The sequence below is a fragment of the Astatotilapia calliptera genome, chromosome 9, assembly GCF_900246225.1.
Source record: "Astatotilapia calliptera chromosome 9, fAstCal1.2, whole genome shotgun sequence".
In the NCBI taxonomy this organism is placed as follows: domain Eukaryota; kingdom Metazoa; phylum Chordata; class Actinopteri; order Cichliformes; family Cichlidae; genus Astatotilapia; species Astatotilapia calliptera.
The window spans coordinates 13,753,485-13,770,553 of NC_039310.1; the positions used below are offsets into that span (position 1 = coordinate 13,753,485).

The 17,069-nt window shown below is 38.0% G+C and overlaps 1 protein-coding gene across 2 annotated transcripts in view; it reads right to left on the reverse strand.

Moving 5' to 3' along the window:
• Positions 1-17,069, reverse strand: part of tpk1 (thiamin pyrophosphokinase 1) — a 97,397-nt gene that overhangs the window by 11,410 nt on the left and 68,918 nt on the right. The window lies entirely within an intron of this gene.

Below are 17,069 nucleotides of genomic sequence, written 5' to 3' on the forward strand. Positions count from 1 at the left end.
ATATTTGGTCTAAAATATGTGAAAAGTGAGCCTCTTTACTCCCCTGCCTCCTTTGCTAGTCTGCAGCTCCACTGGGGGTACTAGCAGCAGTTCAGATCAGGCTGCTCTTCATTTCTGCCCCTGTGTGTGATGTGCAGAGTGTCAGAAATCTACAGATCCATAAATAAAACCATAAAACAGCAGTTTTCCCTCCTGCTGCCACACTGTGCTGCTGCTACAGAATACATACACTTTTCATTTCCTCTGTCTAGCGCTGGGTGAGCCGGCGTGGATGAGAGGGGGAAGAAATGCGAGGGAAGGGAATAAGTTTGAAGTGGGATGGGGAAGTAGAAGGGCAAACAGAGGAGACGCCATTATGTAGGAAGGTGTAGCAATGTAAGAGAGGAAAGAGAACATGTGTTGAAAATGCATACGAATAAAAAAGAAACACGGAAAGATAAAGGGAGACCAGATGAATTTCTTTAGACTGAATCCCTGAAAGCGAGACAAAAGCACGCGGCGAGTACAAGCAGAAAAACACAGACAGCGACGAGAGGGAAAAAAAAAAAGATAAAAGAATAGAAGAAGGTCAGGGTGCATGTTTGCATCTTGAGAAACAAAAGGAAAAGGAACAATGTTACAGTAAAGATGTTTGCCTCTGGCAGGGACACTGGGTTAGACCTTGCTGAACCAAGTTTGTCAGACATATCTATCCGTTCGGCTACAAGATAAAGTACATTGCTTTGCCCTTCTTTGAAAACAATCCTTCCCAGTATTTAGAATGCTTCCTGAATACTGATATCTCCGGCTACACAAAATGCCAAAGGCTTAAGCTGCATGACTTCATCTTAGCCAGTCAAGCAAAACTTTAAAGACAGTCCTGTCAACATACTATCCGTAGATTTATTGTTTCTGAATTCATATCAAAATATCCCCCTCCTGCTGTTTCACACATTTTATCAGGGAACCAAATGCCTTCCTGCTTTTTCTTTTAATAACGTTGCTGAATGTTTTTGACGAGTCTGAGCCAGACACCGCATTTCAAATCCTCACTTAAAACCTCGACACAACAAAAATCCCCGCTGCTTTTATCAATGGAGTATTAGTGAAGTCTGTTTTCCTCTCTTCAGGCAAACTGTGCAGCAGGAAGGCTGTGTAAGTCTGTCCTCATCACCAATGTCTCATGTAAATCAAAAGTCATTGTTGAAAAGTCCCCATAAAGTGCTGAAGGTATGATTAATTATGCTCACACGGAACCAAATCCATGGCAGCGGATATTAATTAGTCTACATGCAACTCATTCTGCATGTCTAAATGGTCAAAATACTATTCTTCATGTTCACAGTGTAACAACAAAAAATATGGGGCATGTAGTGAAATCCTTATTAAAACTGTCTCATTTGCATTCCAATGTGTTTTTGAAGGCGTACATTTCATAAACAGCATGCTCTCATTAACAGTGAGGGCAAGCTTTCTAATCTTGCCCAAAGTTTACTTTTAATTAAGTTTTCTCAATTGCTCCAGCTCTCTGAGAGACTTTGCCACTGAACTCCATCTGTGTTCATGTGTTTGTTTTTTATCAAACTCACCACCTGTCTGTCTTGAACGTGTGTTCATGTGTCTCGTGTTGGGTGGTTTTGTTGAGGGGTGAGGTTTGTGTAAACTCAAATTTACTTTTCTATTTTATGGGAGACAAATTACTGATCAATGCAAATTTTAAATAGCACCATTACCTGCTATGTGCTCGATTAAGATTTCTAATCTAACCATGTTTGGTCTGCTTCCATCGTGACTACGGATCGATGTGCTTCAAAAAGGTATGAGAAGTTATTGTTTTCCTTCCCAGGATTTGCTGCTACTCCCAGAGCTCATACTGAACTGGGAGGAGAAAGTGTAATATGATGCTCCCTGTTTCTGGAAGAAAATTGACTTGACTATTAAGGACCTGATCTTATTTAATTCATTCAAAGCTATTTTAACAAGTCAACATATTTACACGTTTTAAGTCATTCATGGATTTTTAATGACATGTACACTGGATATAAATCTCAATAACATCTTGATGCATGCTCAATCATCCAGGTAAGGAAATCCCAAAAAGGGGATTCTGCTCATCTGGATGTAGAGTTTTCAGTGGGAGAAACGTTTTGTCACTCATCCAAATGACTTTTCTGGATGAGTGACAAAATGTTTCTCCCACTGAAAACACTACATCCAGATGAGCAGAATCCCCTTTTAAATCTCAATAAATCTTTTTTTTTTTAAAATATTCATAAGAGGTTAAAACATTGAGCACAAGTTGGGTCTCATTAGGTGATCATTGAGTGTAAGTTTCACTAAAATCAGACTGATAATTTTGGAGGAGCAGCTATTCCTGTGAACAGTGGATGGAAGCATGGACAACGCATCCCTCACCATGGCACAAACTCATCAGTCCTTTGGCCAGCTGAGCTAACAAGTCACAGTGCATTTAATCATAGCAAATGATAGCTATATTCTGTAAATACATCACACGAAGTCCTATTTACAGTATATACACTGCATGTAATACTATGGTATACAATACACGTAGTCATGGTATATCAGGTGCTTAGATGGTATTAAAATAAGGTAAATACAACCTCAGAAGAACAACACATATTACACTTTTTCATTATTTGTTTACCCTAAATTAGGCTAAAATGGAGAACCAGTATGTGGGGGAAAAAAGTACATCCTCACTCCTTTCACTGGAATTAAGAGGATAAGCAGCAGCCAGGAACTGCTAATCAAATGCATTTGACTTAAAGCAGAAATTTTGGTAGTTCACGTCCTCGTGTTTTAACACTAACGTCGAGAAGCAAAGACATCAGCTTATGAAAAAAAAGAAAGACATCTTATAAATAGAAATATATATAAAAACATCTTATGTCCCGATAAGTAAAAGCTTTAAATTAATAGCAGGTGTATTTTGTTTTTACTATGACTGTAAAATACTGTGACATTGAGCATTTTCTGAAATCTAATTTGACAAAAGCTCCTTTAAATAAAATGAATACAGATAAAACTATTCAGCTATGACTGTCATTTAAAAACCAGTACCTGTGCGGGAGATGAGATTATCAATGGTCCTTTACTAATGCGAAGATCATGAGATAAGATAAAAGACCAAAAGAGTCTGTGCAGGGACGCACTTCAAACTTCGTATTTATGGATGTGCCAACATGTGGGTACCCGTGGAACCTGAATGGGCTGAACGTGCTATCCTATTATATCGGTAGAGACAGGTACACTAACTTTTTTTTGGTCTGAAATATGTGAAATTTCACCTCTTTTGGTGCTTTCATTTAAACCAAAACAGGTAAAATTGTTTCAGAATTGCTAATGCACAGAGATGCAAAAGTACTAACTATTGCCCCACCATGCCATTTTAAGAATGCAGTATTTTCTTCCCTTTAATACACATAACTACAGTGATAGTGGGTTTGTGTGCCCACAGATGTGACATTTAGAACTTTGAAGACCTTGAAGAACCAGCATAATGTATGAGATAAATCTTATAAAGTATTATACATCTCAATATTATAAGAATCAAATTCAATTCTAGTAAATTTTCTGCCGCAACAGAGATTTTATATTGATTTAATACCCAGCTCTGGTATGCTGTGTGTGCGTGCATGAGCTGATGAGGAGTTCTAAAGAAGTAGTATGGTGGAGTACGAGGAGCTTATTTGCATATCAACTTGAATGGAAACCTTACAGTAAAAAGCCACCTCAGCCAGTCTGTCATCATTGGGCTGACAGCTATTGTTTATTGTCCATGAAAGTTTCTCTCGCCTGCATAACACAGACACACACACAGACACACACACACACACACACACTCATACACTCATACATATATATATTTACATACCCAAAGATAAAAAGAAGTCCAGTGTGCAGGGAAACACAACCAGTAGCACAATAAGGTGTGCTCACAAGCACATGCATACCTCCTAATACAAAACACAAGCATAGAAAAGACACATTCATATCCACCCACCCACACACTACGCAGGGAAGAGTTGGTTTGTGGATGACAGCTATTCAAATTTGCTGTTCATTATGATCCAAGCTAAGCCAAAAACATCATGACCAAGCAGGTTTTAATACACACAATCACACCGTGCCAAAAGCCATAACTCAGACCGTGTTGCTGCGGCATGAAAGCTTTTTAATATTAAGCTGTCAGATGGGAGAGGGCTGAGTCACAAAGAAATGACTAAGGAGGTTTTCTGCACACCAGTACATAACATGCATATTCAGAAACACGCATACATACAGTATAACAGTAAGTCAGTCATAGATTCAGACTCAATGTCTCGCTGACCTTCGTAACTATAATTATCTGTGGAGGATTTACTAATTTTTTTTGTGTGATTTAAAGGAGGTTAAAAAGTCACCTTTGGTGGAGTTTCATCTACAGGCAGTAGTAACCTTTGACCTCTCTATTTGCTTGTAAAGAAGCATAATAGATGGCAACCAGTGAGAAGCATAATGGGAAATGCTTCAAACCCAGAGGCATGACTGTATAGAACTTTGTCAAAACCACAGCAGCATTTCTGACAAACCTCTACATTGTATTTCGAAAACTGTGTGCATGTATTTAGACAAAGAGCTTGTTTATTTCCAGTTCTGAACACTACACAACTCCAAACCAAACCTTAAACCTTTGCTTTAAAATTGTATATAAATGCCATTTCTATTAGAAAGTCTTAAATGATAGAAATCTGTTAGTTCTATTAGATCATTTATGGTTCATATTGATTACTGTCTACATATAAGAGTAGTAGTAGTAGTACACTCTGTTTGCCAGCTGATCACATGGGTAACATGGAGATGCAGATGAAAGTCAGAATTAAGCTTGATATTGCCATATCCGTAGATAGTTGCCTGCCTTATTTCAATATAAAACATCATACCTTAACGTCACAAAAAAACAAACATGTCCCCTGGTGGCAATCCCCAGGTGAGAGGAGCTTTATTTACTTATATGTCAAAGATCATATGACTGTAGTGACTTCAAAAATCTCATTTTTACTTTAAATATACACAGGCCCAAAAAGCTGTGGAAGACAGCTCTTCTCAAAGACGCAATCTTAAGCTAAAGGCAACAGATTTAATGTGTCACACATTAAAACCGTGTGCGTTATTTAAAGAGACTCGGTCGTCTTCTCACATCTACACAGTTTTTATCCTAAATTTTGTTCACAGTTCATAAGTCTGTTTCGGCTTGAGTATTTTAGTAAATGAATGCATGAAAATTTAATCATTTTAATGGCTGCCAAGGAAAGGTCAAAGTAGCCTTCATATCTTATGATTAATGTAAATGCACTGAACAAAAGCAATATCCGAAAAGCAAAGGTAAAGTAGAAAATGAAAAATTAAGCCAATACGTAACCTTTTCAGATCTTCTGGGTTTTAAAATATTTAAGAATTTTAGTACATCTCATCAATAAATAGTTATTGTGCAAATTGCGTTCTTATATCCATGCTTTTCAGTCACTGCATTATTAAGGCAAACAACCCTTATATAAAACCCATTATTTCTCCATAAGGTTTTTCACTAAAGTGCAGTCACAGCATGCCAGCTCAGCTTCCCTCATATGGCAGGGTAATGTCAACTTGCAACTTTGAAACACAAATATATATATATCTTCCTCTAATACAGTTTTAAAAACTAACAGTGCATAAACACACATCAGCTGGCTTTAGCTACATTAAGGTGTTGGTGGGTTAATTACACACAAGTTCATTATGCATTTAAAAATGTTATTTTGCAAGATTTAGCTTTAGTGTTCGACAAAACATTAAAAAGCATATTGTGTTAGGTCTTGTCAGGCCAGTAGAACACTTCTGGAGTAAAGTTGGTGTACGGCACCAGATGGTTGCTTTGTGTTTTGTGGGTTGTGTTTTTGAGCCACTATAGTACACTCACATCGTATGGGATCTGGGGAAAATGGATGTTGAATCAATGCCTTGGGCTTTGTGTCACTGAGCCATTCCAAAGCAAACGGTCCTGCTGAGGGAGGCAGCTACCATCAGTGCTCTGTTGTGTTTACAGTGACGTAGGTGAGTGCTATTTGTACCAGCCACATGACATGCCATGATCGAAAGTTTCCCAGAAGAACATTTTGTTGTAATGGAACGATCAATCAGTGATACTTGTCAGTGGCATTAATGTTGAGGCTCATCAGTGTATATTTGCATATTTTGACAGGAGGATAATGTGTCATTATTTGAAAACAAATGATATTTTCTGCATATTTAGAACACCTGCACAGCCTGTTGACCAGGTGTCCACATGATGATGCGCGGGCCGCAAAGAGAACAAAGGAAGCAACAAAAGTACTCGTATTACCTTGATTTTTGTGTATTTGACAAACTTTTTTCCAATGATAACTAAACAGGGTTGAGAAATGTAGAAAACAAAGCAGGCTATTAACATCCCAACAATAGTACTCAATGAATTCAGTATGCAATATCAGTATGTGTATGAGGCTTGGCAAGCTGAATATGCTTCCAGCTCTGCAAGGTTTAATGCCAAACACTGCTAAAGATTATAATCAGTGTAAATAAATCCACAGAGTGCAAAGCATACACCAAATAACTGTGGGAATTAATATGTTTCAACATTTGCACACACACACACACACGCACACACACACAAGCACAGTGTGATCTCCAGGTTGCTGTGCTTGAGCAGAGGATGGCGGTGGTTTTCGTTCGGTAACTGCTATCCCGCTTTCTTAGCTGTGGAGCCTCAATGACACCCCTCTATGTCAAATTAATGTTACAGCAGTTATTTGCTATGGGCGGTCCAATGCCACTCATTTTCAGTAGGGTAGAGCAAGGGCAAAGGAATGCACTGCAGCAAAGAAAATAAGCAAGAAATGTAGAATGTGGGGCTACTTAATGCAAACAAATTGGTGGGAGCTTAAAGTATTACTGCAGGCAACATCATCAACAATCAGAGGTTGGCCAGCAAGAAGTTGGTCTGTATTTATGTGTCTGGGCATGACCAATAAAGAGTGCAAAGCACTCACCCTTATTTTGCATAATCGCTGGTATCAGCAACCCAGCTTGAGGTTTGCAAAGGATATAAGAAAAAATGGTCTCCACTCTATGTATGCTGTTCCTTATGTGAGAAATATTTAACCCTGTAACAAAGTGCAACATATTGCAAGACTTAGTAATGCATTATTAACTGAAAATAAATCATCATAAGAAAACTTTAAAAACTGCAACTATTACTCATAGTCACTTATTTTCAGGGGCTCATATGGCATTGGTTCCATTTAAGAAATCATAATCATTTCATTTTTAACACTCTGTTGAGAATCATTTGTCATATAGGCAATAGCCGCCTAAAATCTGGGACCCATGGGTATCACCCTTCTGATACTTTTTAGTTGCAGCTGCTGCTGTCTTCAGTAGATGGATGCTCATAGGTCTGCCTTCAGTTTTCTATTCAGGAAGTGAAATGCTTTCTTAATTAGATTGATACTTGGCCATATTCCACAGCTTGACCAGTGGAAACTCCTGGGCTGTGTTCACACTGTGCTTTGGATCATGTGTACTGTGAAGCGCTATCCACTCACCATGTACCAAATCTTTGGTCGAACAGATACATTTAGCTCAATAAATATTTGGACAGAGACAACTTTTTTCTAGTTTTGGTTCTGTACGTTACCACAATGAATTTTAAAACAAACAAGTCAGATGTAGTTGAAGTGCAAATTTTAGTTCAATGGGTTGAACGAAAAGACTGCATAAAGATGTGAGGAATGAAAGCATTTTTTTAAAAACACAATACCTTTATGCTGGCTTTTTTTTAGCAAAGTCCTAAGCCTTTCTATTCTTGAGGCTTATGAGTGGTTTGCACCTTGCAGTGAACCCTCTGTATTTATTTTCATGCAGTCTTCTCTTTATGGTAGACTTTGATACGCCTACCTCCTGGAGAGTGTTGTTCACTTGGTTGGTTGCTATAAAGAGGTTTCTCTTCACCATGGAAATTATTCTGCAATCATGCACCACTGTTGTCTTCCGTGGATATCCAGGTCTTTTTGCATTCCTGACTTCACCAGTGCTTTCTTTCTTTCTTTTTTTCTCATGATGTACCAAACTGTAGACTTTGCCACTCCTAATGTCGTAGCAATTTCTCGCATGGGTTTTTTCTGTTTTTGCAGCTTAAGGATGACTTGTTTCACCTGCATGGAGAGCTCATTTGACCACATGTTGCCTGTTCACAGGAAAATCACGTGTATGTGTGTGTTTGTGTTCACCAGGAATGTTAGTTTTAGCTGATATCTTGATAGTCAACCCTCTCGTTCAAATATAGGGACTGCTGGTGCCAAAAAAATCACGATGGTGATTCCCTCCTAAGAAGCAAACCAGTGGCTGACATCACACTGAATTCAGACACTTTTTATACAAAGTGGAGCAAAATATTTAAAAAGCTTTATGTTTCAGGTTTCACACATTTCAACCTCTCATTAGAGCTAAACAATTCTGTATGTATATATGATCAAGCAAAATGCTGCACTATGCCTTTGAAACAAGCATAACTTATACTTAGGTTCATTTTTAAGTCTCAACGGCACTGAGCAATGTGTACGTCAAGGGCCCCAATCCACCTCATCTACAGTAATAAATCTTAAGACTGCATTTTGTGCAGGTGGAAAAAAAAAAACATATGACATTAAAAACAAGCATCAGGACAGCTTCCACAGATGGTTGCTAAAGTATTTGGTCCATGAAGGAACAGATGTACTGCTTGACATTTAGAAGTAGGACAATTTGGACAAACAAAATTAGACACGGCGTACAAGCTTGCAGAACAGCAGCAGATCAGAAGAGTTAAAACGAGCAAGGGGAGTAGAGCACATTCAAAGAAAACCTTCAACTTCCTGTTGGGGTCCAATAATAGAAAAAACACTACAGTGAAGAAGATGAAGAAGTAGAATTAGCATATTCAAACTGCTGGCCTGTCTGAACTATGATTTGCATATTTTCTCAGCAGGAAAGTAGTCATCAGTAGAAGAGAGGAAAATGTCTCACTTCCCACCTCCAGGTTAAAATTATTGCATACTATCTGCAGAAGGCTACAAAGCAGCAAAGCTTTAGCCCTTAAGCATGTACAGGCATATGAGGAAATGGCTGCCATAGGCAGAAAAGGAAAGCAATCGTTTCATTTGTATCAGTTGTTTCAAATGTCTTATTTCCAAGAAGGTGGACACTTGGGACATTCCCAAAAAAAGACTTAAATTATGAACTGAAATTATTGTATCTCATAAAATGTGTTTGTAAAAGAGATTTAGGATTTTCTTTTGATAATTATCACTGCACTGCTGAACACAATCTAAGCGACATCAGGGCTAATATTGTTGTTAATGTTGTTCATAACATAGCTGGAAAAGTCAATACTAGGACATGCCAACAATTACAGTTATCTTGGATGAAGAGTTCTAATTATATTCTCAAATGATCAGGCATCTGCTTTGATTATTTCCTTGCATCTTTATATCCTCTATGTATCCTTTGTCTTATTGTCTGGATTGCCTGAAGAATTGTAAGCCCGGCGGAAGATTGCAATAAAGACTGCTGCTGCACATTCTGCACAAAAGGAATCACTTCATGTGACAAATGGGTTGCTTAATTTGGAAAGGTTGCCGTGTGTATGACAAAAATGTCATCCAGGACAACACAAAAGTACAAACGTAAGTTAAGCAGGGGCTGTGACTGTGTAGAAACGTACACATTTGGTGATACGGTTTACTCAGAAGCTTGTCAAAAGTCCAACAAGAAAACTGGTAAATAACAGTTGGTGATTTAACATAAATAACTGGGAGGAATAAATACACAGGCGGGTTATTCACCATATTGCCAAGCATCTGCTGTGATGAAATGTCCTGAAGAAAAGAACACAATTCTGCTGTGCAAGCTTACTCTAGTGCACAATCTGCGATATCTTTTGTAATCTGATATCAAATAACTGAAACAATAAAAGAAGATGCACAAAATGGATCGGAGCAAAAAAATAAGAAAAAAGGGCAAGAGCGCTTTTTCTTTGCAAATTAACAACAAACACAAATTTTAAAACATCGGGACGCCGGGGAAATGTAAATAAATACAAATCTCACAAACCCAGATTTTATTCACAGGAGAACATCAAAAATGTATCAAATGTTAAAACTGAGACATTTTACTATTCCATAATTTTTTGGCAGCAACACATCTCAAAATTGGGGCAAGGGGAAGAAACGGCTGAAAAGGTAGTGGTAATAAACAGCCGGAGGTAATATTTTGTAATTAATTAGCTTAGCTGGCATCAGGTCAGTAACACGACTGGGTATAAAAAGCTTTTCAGAAGTAAAGATGGGCACAGGTTCACCAATCTGCAAAAAACTGCATCTACAAATTGTGGGACAATTCCAGAGTAACGTTCCTCAATAAAAAATTGCAAGGACTTTAAATATCTCATCCTCTACAGTACATAATATCATCACTCAGGAGATTCTGGAGAAATCTCTGTGTGCAAGGAACAAGACTAAAAATCAGTGTTGGATGTCTCTAATCTTCAGGATGTCTCAATTTAATAGTTCATTATAACATTCATAAATGCAGGTTGAAGCTCTTTTATGCAAAAAAGAAGCCATATGTGAACATGATCCAGAAACACAGCTGTCTTCTTGTGGCCAAAGCTCATTTCAAATGCACCGAGGGAAAGCGGAAAAATGTTGTGTGGTCAGATGAATCAAAGTTTTAAATTCTTTTTGGTAAATGCAGGCGTGGAATCGTCTGAACTTTAGAGGAGAGGAAACATCCATCATGTTATCAGCACTCAGTTCAAAAGCCTGCATCTCTGATGGTATGGGGGTTGCATTAGTGCCTGTAGAATTGGCTGAAAAGGCACCATCAATGCTGAAAGCTTTAGAGCAACACATGCTCTCATCCACCTTTTCAGGAAAGTCCTTGCATATTTCAGCGAGGCAATGTTCAACCACATACTGCAGCATTACAAACACGTGGCTTTAAAGCTGAAGAGCCCGGGTGCTGAAGTGGCCTGCCTGCAGTTCAGACCTATTCACAACTGTAAACCTTCAATACATCCGGAGACTAAAAACCTTGTAAGAACACCTGGGACTATTGTGAAGCTAGAATCCTAGAAAAGAATTGTACAACATGGCACAACATTCCTCTCCTAAAAACTCCCAATATTAATCTCCTCAGTTACAAGAGGAGATGATTTTGGACTGTCATTAAAAGAAGAGGGGCTGCTAGATAAACACTATAATGCACTGCTACCATCAAATTCAAAATGAGCTAATATTTTTGTTAATATGCTGCATTTTCTCAGTTTAATCATTGCAAATCATTGCATTCTGTTTTTAAATTACATTTCACACACCGTCCCAACAGTTTTGGAAGTGGGGTTGAAAATGTATGTGTGTGTGTGTGTACGTATAAGTGGCTGCACAGTTGCAAGCTCCTGTTAAGCTTCCCTACAGTTTCCATAATCTGACATTTTCTGCTGCATCAGCGTCCTAAAACATCAAACGAATGAGATGTTTGACAGGTCTCCTTCTCTTCCTCTCATATGTCATCTCCTCATCGCCTTTGCTTCTTTCCCAAAATTTCACTTTCATCTCTTTGCATTTCTTCTGACTCAGCCACTCTTACTCTACCGTAACCCTCTTTGTCTCTCTTCCTACCACAGCCTCTTCACATTTCCCCTCAGCAGATCATTCTGATAGCTGCACTTTTATGAATGAAAATAAGCACAGGCATAATCTATGTTAATGGAGCCTTAACTTGATTATTAGACACAATGTGTCATAATCATTTAACATAAATTTAACAGCAAGAGAGTTTTGAGCATGCTCAACTACTGCCATTAGATTCAGGTTGGATGCATTTCAACACCATCACAAGATTTATAAGAATTCTTTTTGTGCTCGACCTCCATGAGTGTTGGTGCCAGTGCCAGTAAGGTGTTTTAGCAGCACATGGTGGCACAACACCTTACTAAGAGTTTTACAGTATAATTTTGTTGTTTTTTCACTCATCCCTTGGCTGTATTTAAACCCACCAGATAGAAGTACACTAAATCCTTATTTCTTTCCCCTCATCTTCAAATATACAATACCATTTCATCTCCTGAGAGGCTTGTAATGTAAAACATATGCAAGGAGTATTTTTCTAAACACTGAACAAATAAAGCAAACAGCCAGAGTTGGACAAATGTAGCGGTGAGAACAGCATTTCTACAGAAGATGAGCAGACAAGCAAGAGTGGAAGAAAGACACAAACCACAACAGGGCTGTTTGTGACCAAATATGTTTATGTTTATATATATTTCTAAAACAAATGTATTTTTAATATGTGGAAATAGTCGGTGTAATATACATAACCTTTATTACTGCAATACCTTTACCCATGTAATTTTTCTCAGCACTGCAAACACCTTCCATAAAGAAACTCACTAAGCACCATAAAGTTGGATATATAGGTATATGGACAATTACGCAGTTTTCATAATTTTACCTTGTAAACCACTGCAGCATATTTTAAACCAAAAAATAAAATGTGAATTTGTTGAAGTATTACATTAACTGTTGCAATCACTTTTATGCATTGCAACAGTGATTCAAAAAAGTTTTACAACTTATTAAGAAGTCATTTTATTCATTTTTAGTCAAAAATGGTCCTGTTTCCTCCTTCAAAGTGCTGAACTTGAATTTGTTCACTGGAACTTTCAATATGAGGTCTGAAGAAAGTGAAGGAGGTCATCATTAGATTGAAAAAACAAAATAAACCTATCAGAGAGAAACGTAGTTAAAGGCAGGGAATGCACTGACCAGCTCAGCGACACCAAAAGGCCTGAAAGACCACAGACAGCAATCAAAGCAGTTAACTACAGAATTCCTTCCTTGATTAAGAAAATCGCTTTTCAAAACTAGCCAGTTACAGAAATTTCTTAAGAAGGCAGTCATATAATTGTCAGCATTGTCCATAATCACAGGAAAGCCATGCTTAGACTTTGTTAGAAGTTATGTAAAAGAGCCTGTACAGTTCTGGAAAAAAAAAATCTCTGGACAGATTAAATCAAGACCGGACAATCATCTGATTTCAACCCAGCCAAACCTTCTTTTAGGTTACTAAAGGTCAAAACTGTGGACAGAGACCAGCAAACAAGCAGCAGCTGGAGGCAGCTGCAGTAAAGGCCTTAGACCTTGGATGTTCATCAAAGTATGAAAAAACCTCTCCTATGTAGTTTGTCTAAATATCTTTGAATCAATAAAAATGGGAGACTTTTAATAAAATTGCTGTAATTCCTAAACAATTACAATGCAATACCTCTATCAAACCCCTTAAATTCAGGCCAAACCCCTGGACTTCAATTATAGCTCGATGGTGTACAGAGACAATAGTGTGTCAAATATTTGTTGACCTAAGTGTTTATGTATATGTATACATCAATAATAGCTTCCCCTTTATGAGGTGATAAAAATCACATTTAACTAAAAATACATGTCATAATAAAAAGATGTTTTTGTTCCACGTTTTTTGCCCGGCTAGATGAACACGCACAGGAATCCTGTCTATCACATCAGACTCTATGGGTGCGTTGTATAACTGTGTCGGAGCATGTGACATATGAACATGAATTTTAAAAATCATTCAGGAGAAACGGTATCATTACAGAATATTGCCTCTAGCCATCATCTAAATCCCACAACCCATCTTAATGTACACACATAAGCACGAATACAAGCTCGTACGGCGTGATGCACAGACACAGCCAGCAATACGACAGCATATTTGCGCACACACACTGATGGTATTTACTGACAGTTTCCCTGGGGGGATTTTAGAGTTGATGATTGAAAATTAATGTAACATACAGAAGGTGATGAGAAGCTCAGCTGTCAGAGTATCTAGTAATGAGGGGAAATAGATACTAGGAGTGTGAGAGGGTCTGAAAAGAGGAGAATGAGAGCAAGCTGGAAGGTGAAGGGGAGGAAAGTAGCGAATAGGTAAACGAGAGCCAATATGCACTACAACAGTCATCTCATCTATCTCTCGTTTCCATTCTCTTCATATTTTATATATTCATGCCAAAGTACATTTTATAATGAATTAATTTAATTCATTATAAAATTGTACACTTGGCCCTATATTGTTAGATTTAGTACACTGCAGTCACTTGATTATTTAGCAGCCAAAACCCTCCTTTAGTATCATTCTCCGAGCCACAGAAATCTGAAGGCTTTTTCCTCTGCCTAGTGATATTGCAGATAGTTGTTTCACCTTTCTCCTTTTCCCCTCCTTGTGCAACAGGCTCAGAGAAACTTTATGGAAAGCTTGTGCATTCAAACTCTTTCTATTGAAATTCTAGTTGATGGGACTAAAAGTTTATATCACAACAGTGGCAAAAGACATTAACTGCCTCAGAGGACACAGTTAATCTTCTGCCATTCCACACTTCAAAAGCTACACTATGAAAAGCTGAATGAATGGACATGTATAAAATTTATACGGTAAGCTCGAAATGAGCATTTTTACTCTTCCGTGTTGACCACAGTCATGGCTGAAATTATTATATTTTCAGGTTCCCTCCATTCCAATCTTGTGAACATGATATCTCAGTAACGGTTGAAAAAAATGGGAATTTTATCAAATTTCTCAAAAAAACAAAAAACAAAAAAAAGAGTCCTCTTAAAGCCAAGATAGAAATGATGGGAATTTGGTCATAGAGGCATACAACTGCAAAGTGGTAATACTAGTTTTAAGTTCTCAGACATCTATAGTAAAAGTCTGCCTTATTGATTGATTGATTGATTGATAATACTTTATTCATCCCGAGGGAAATTGGGTTAAGGCTGCCAGCCGTGCCAGCGCCATCTTACCCTTCAGTGTATATGTGATATGATCAGTGTAAAAATATTCTATTTTAAATATGCGGAAAATCAATTCAGTGTACAAAATGTCAAATTATTGCAAGAAATTACATAAAATGAAAGTGGGCCACCAGCACTACCCATGCCACGAAGCTCCCTGTGTGCACTTTTCTGCTGATGTTAATGTCAGTACCTGGAGGGAAAGAAATTCCACAAACTGACTTGCTGGAACATGGATCCTATTACAGTAAGACCAGTTCTTTTACAAATGTTTGTAAAAGGCAGACTTGCATGGCTAGGTGCACGATTTTAAATGCTTACGGCAATGAGACTTTTTGTCCATATAGCGTATGTTTTCTCAATGGAACTTACTCTGTATGATAGTTTGAAGTCAGCAGACAAGCACCTCATCAACATTTACTAACCACTACTTTTTACTTTCCTTTAAAATGCCTGAATAAGTGTGGGTAAGCTGATAAGCTATAGGTTGATCACTGATTATCTGCAAACTGCATGCAGAAATCTCAAAACACAACGCTTCTGCATGACCTTCAGATGCTGACTTTGCTGCCATCAGTATCTCCCTCCTGCTTGTACCATGGGGCACTGACCCATGTGCTCCTAAGTTCCACTGTTGACAGTCTGGTGTCAGCTGACCTTTGTATCTTAAAGGGTCAGCTGAGGAAAACAACAGAAGTACAGCTTCTTTCTTAACCCTGTCTGGTATCTACTCATGTATTTTCTTGGTGTTTCAAGATATCTGCCCCCCAATTATATGAGGTTGCACATGTACTGTGTCTTATCTGACATCAGAACAATACCAATTATTGATAAACTAGCATGCGATCATATTAATTTGGGCCAAGGCTATTTCGGCTCAATCCGTTCCTTGCCATGGAGTACAATAACCAGAAATATGTTTGCAGAATAATTGGATGGTTATTCAAATGTTTCTCTCTACAACATAACATTGATAACAACAATTGGATTCTTTAAAGAAACAGAAAAAATAACCCCTGGATGCAAAGAAAAAGAAAAAAAAAAAAGAGTCTCTTTTGGGCCAGCAAAGCTGCAGTGGCTGACAGCCTAAAACTCTGTCTTTATTGAATGATCATATATTTTTCATCATAGAAATGCTTTGAACCAAAGTGTGGAGTATCATTTCAATGGACTTCTAAAGAGTCATAGTGTCACCAGAGGCTGGCAATGTGGTAGCTTGGACTTCCCCGAGCAAGTTGCAATGAAAATTGTGCACAAATTTACACAGAAAATACAAACACACAAACTGAAAGAAAAGGGTAATATAAGACTCACTGTTGCCAGTGTTAAGAAGCAGCATTTAGCTGCATTCACATTTCCATACAGCAGTTATTCAAGTAGCACAAGTCCTCTACACTATGAGCTTCATTCACCCATTCAAACATATTCATACAAGCACTCTATGCCAAAATGCTTTCTATCTAACATTCACACACATTAACACTCCAATGAACACATCAGGAGCGACTTGGGGTTCAGTATCTTGCCCAAAGATACTTGGGCGTGCAGACTGGAACTGCAAGGGACCGAATCACAAAACTTCCAATCAGTAGATGGCCTGCTCTAGCTTCTGAGCTACAGCCACCCAGAAAAGAACAAGCATACATCCCCAATGTCATCAAAGATCAAGATCCCTGATCTAAGCCTGAAAAAGATATCCACGCTTAATCACATCCATTTTTACTAACCAAGAGTAAATATAGTCTCTACTGCAAAGAGTATTTATTTCTTTACAAAACAGTTTGAACTACTTTTTCCAAGTAGCTTTAGATAACCAAAGCAGACATCTCCCTAGAGTAGCTTTGCTGAAGTTCAGTGTCTTCAAGTGAAGCAATTGGAAGGTTCCAAAGCTATGATTTCAAAGTAGCTTCCCCAACGCTGACTGTTGCTATATGAAAACTCATACATGCAAAAGGAAAACATGTGAGGACGGGGGAAAAAAAACATAATTTTTTGTTTCATATTCAGGTCCTTCCTTCCGACCCCACAGGGAAATCATTACTTCTATCCTTCTAAATATGCATGTTGTTAATTATGCATCTTGTTATCACTGGCTAATCTGCATACTCTCATGTTTAAAGTCCCTCTCATTACCATTCAGAAGGCCATCTCACAGGTGTGCTGAGT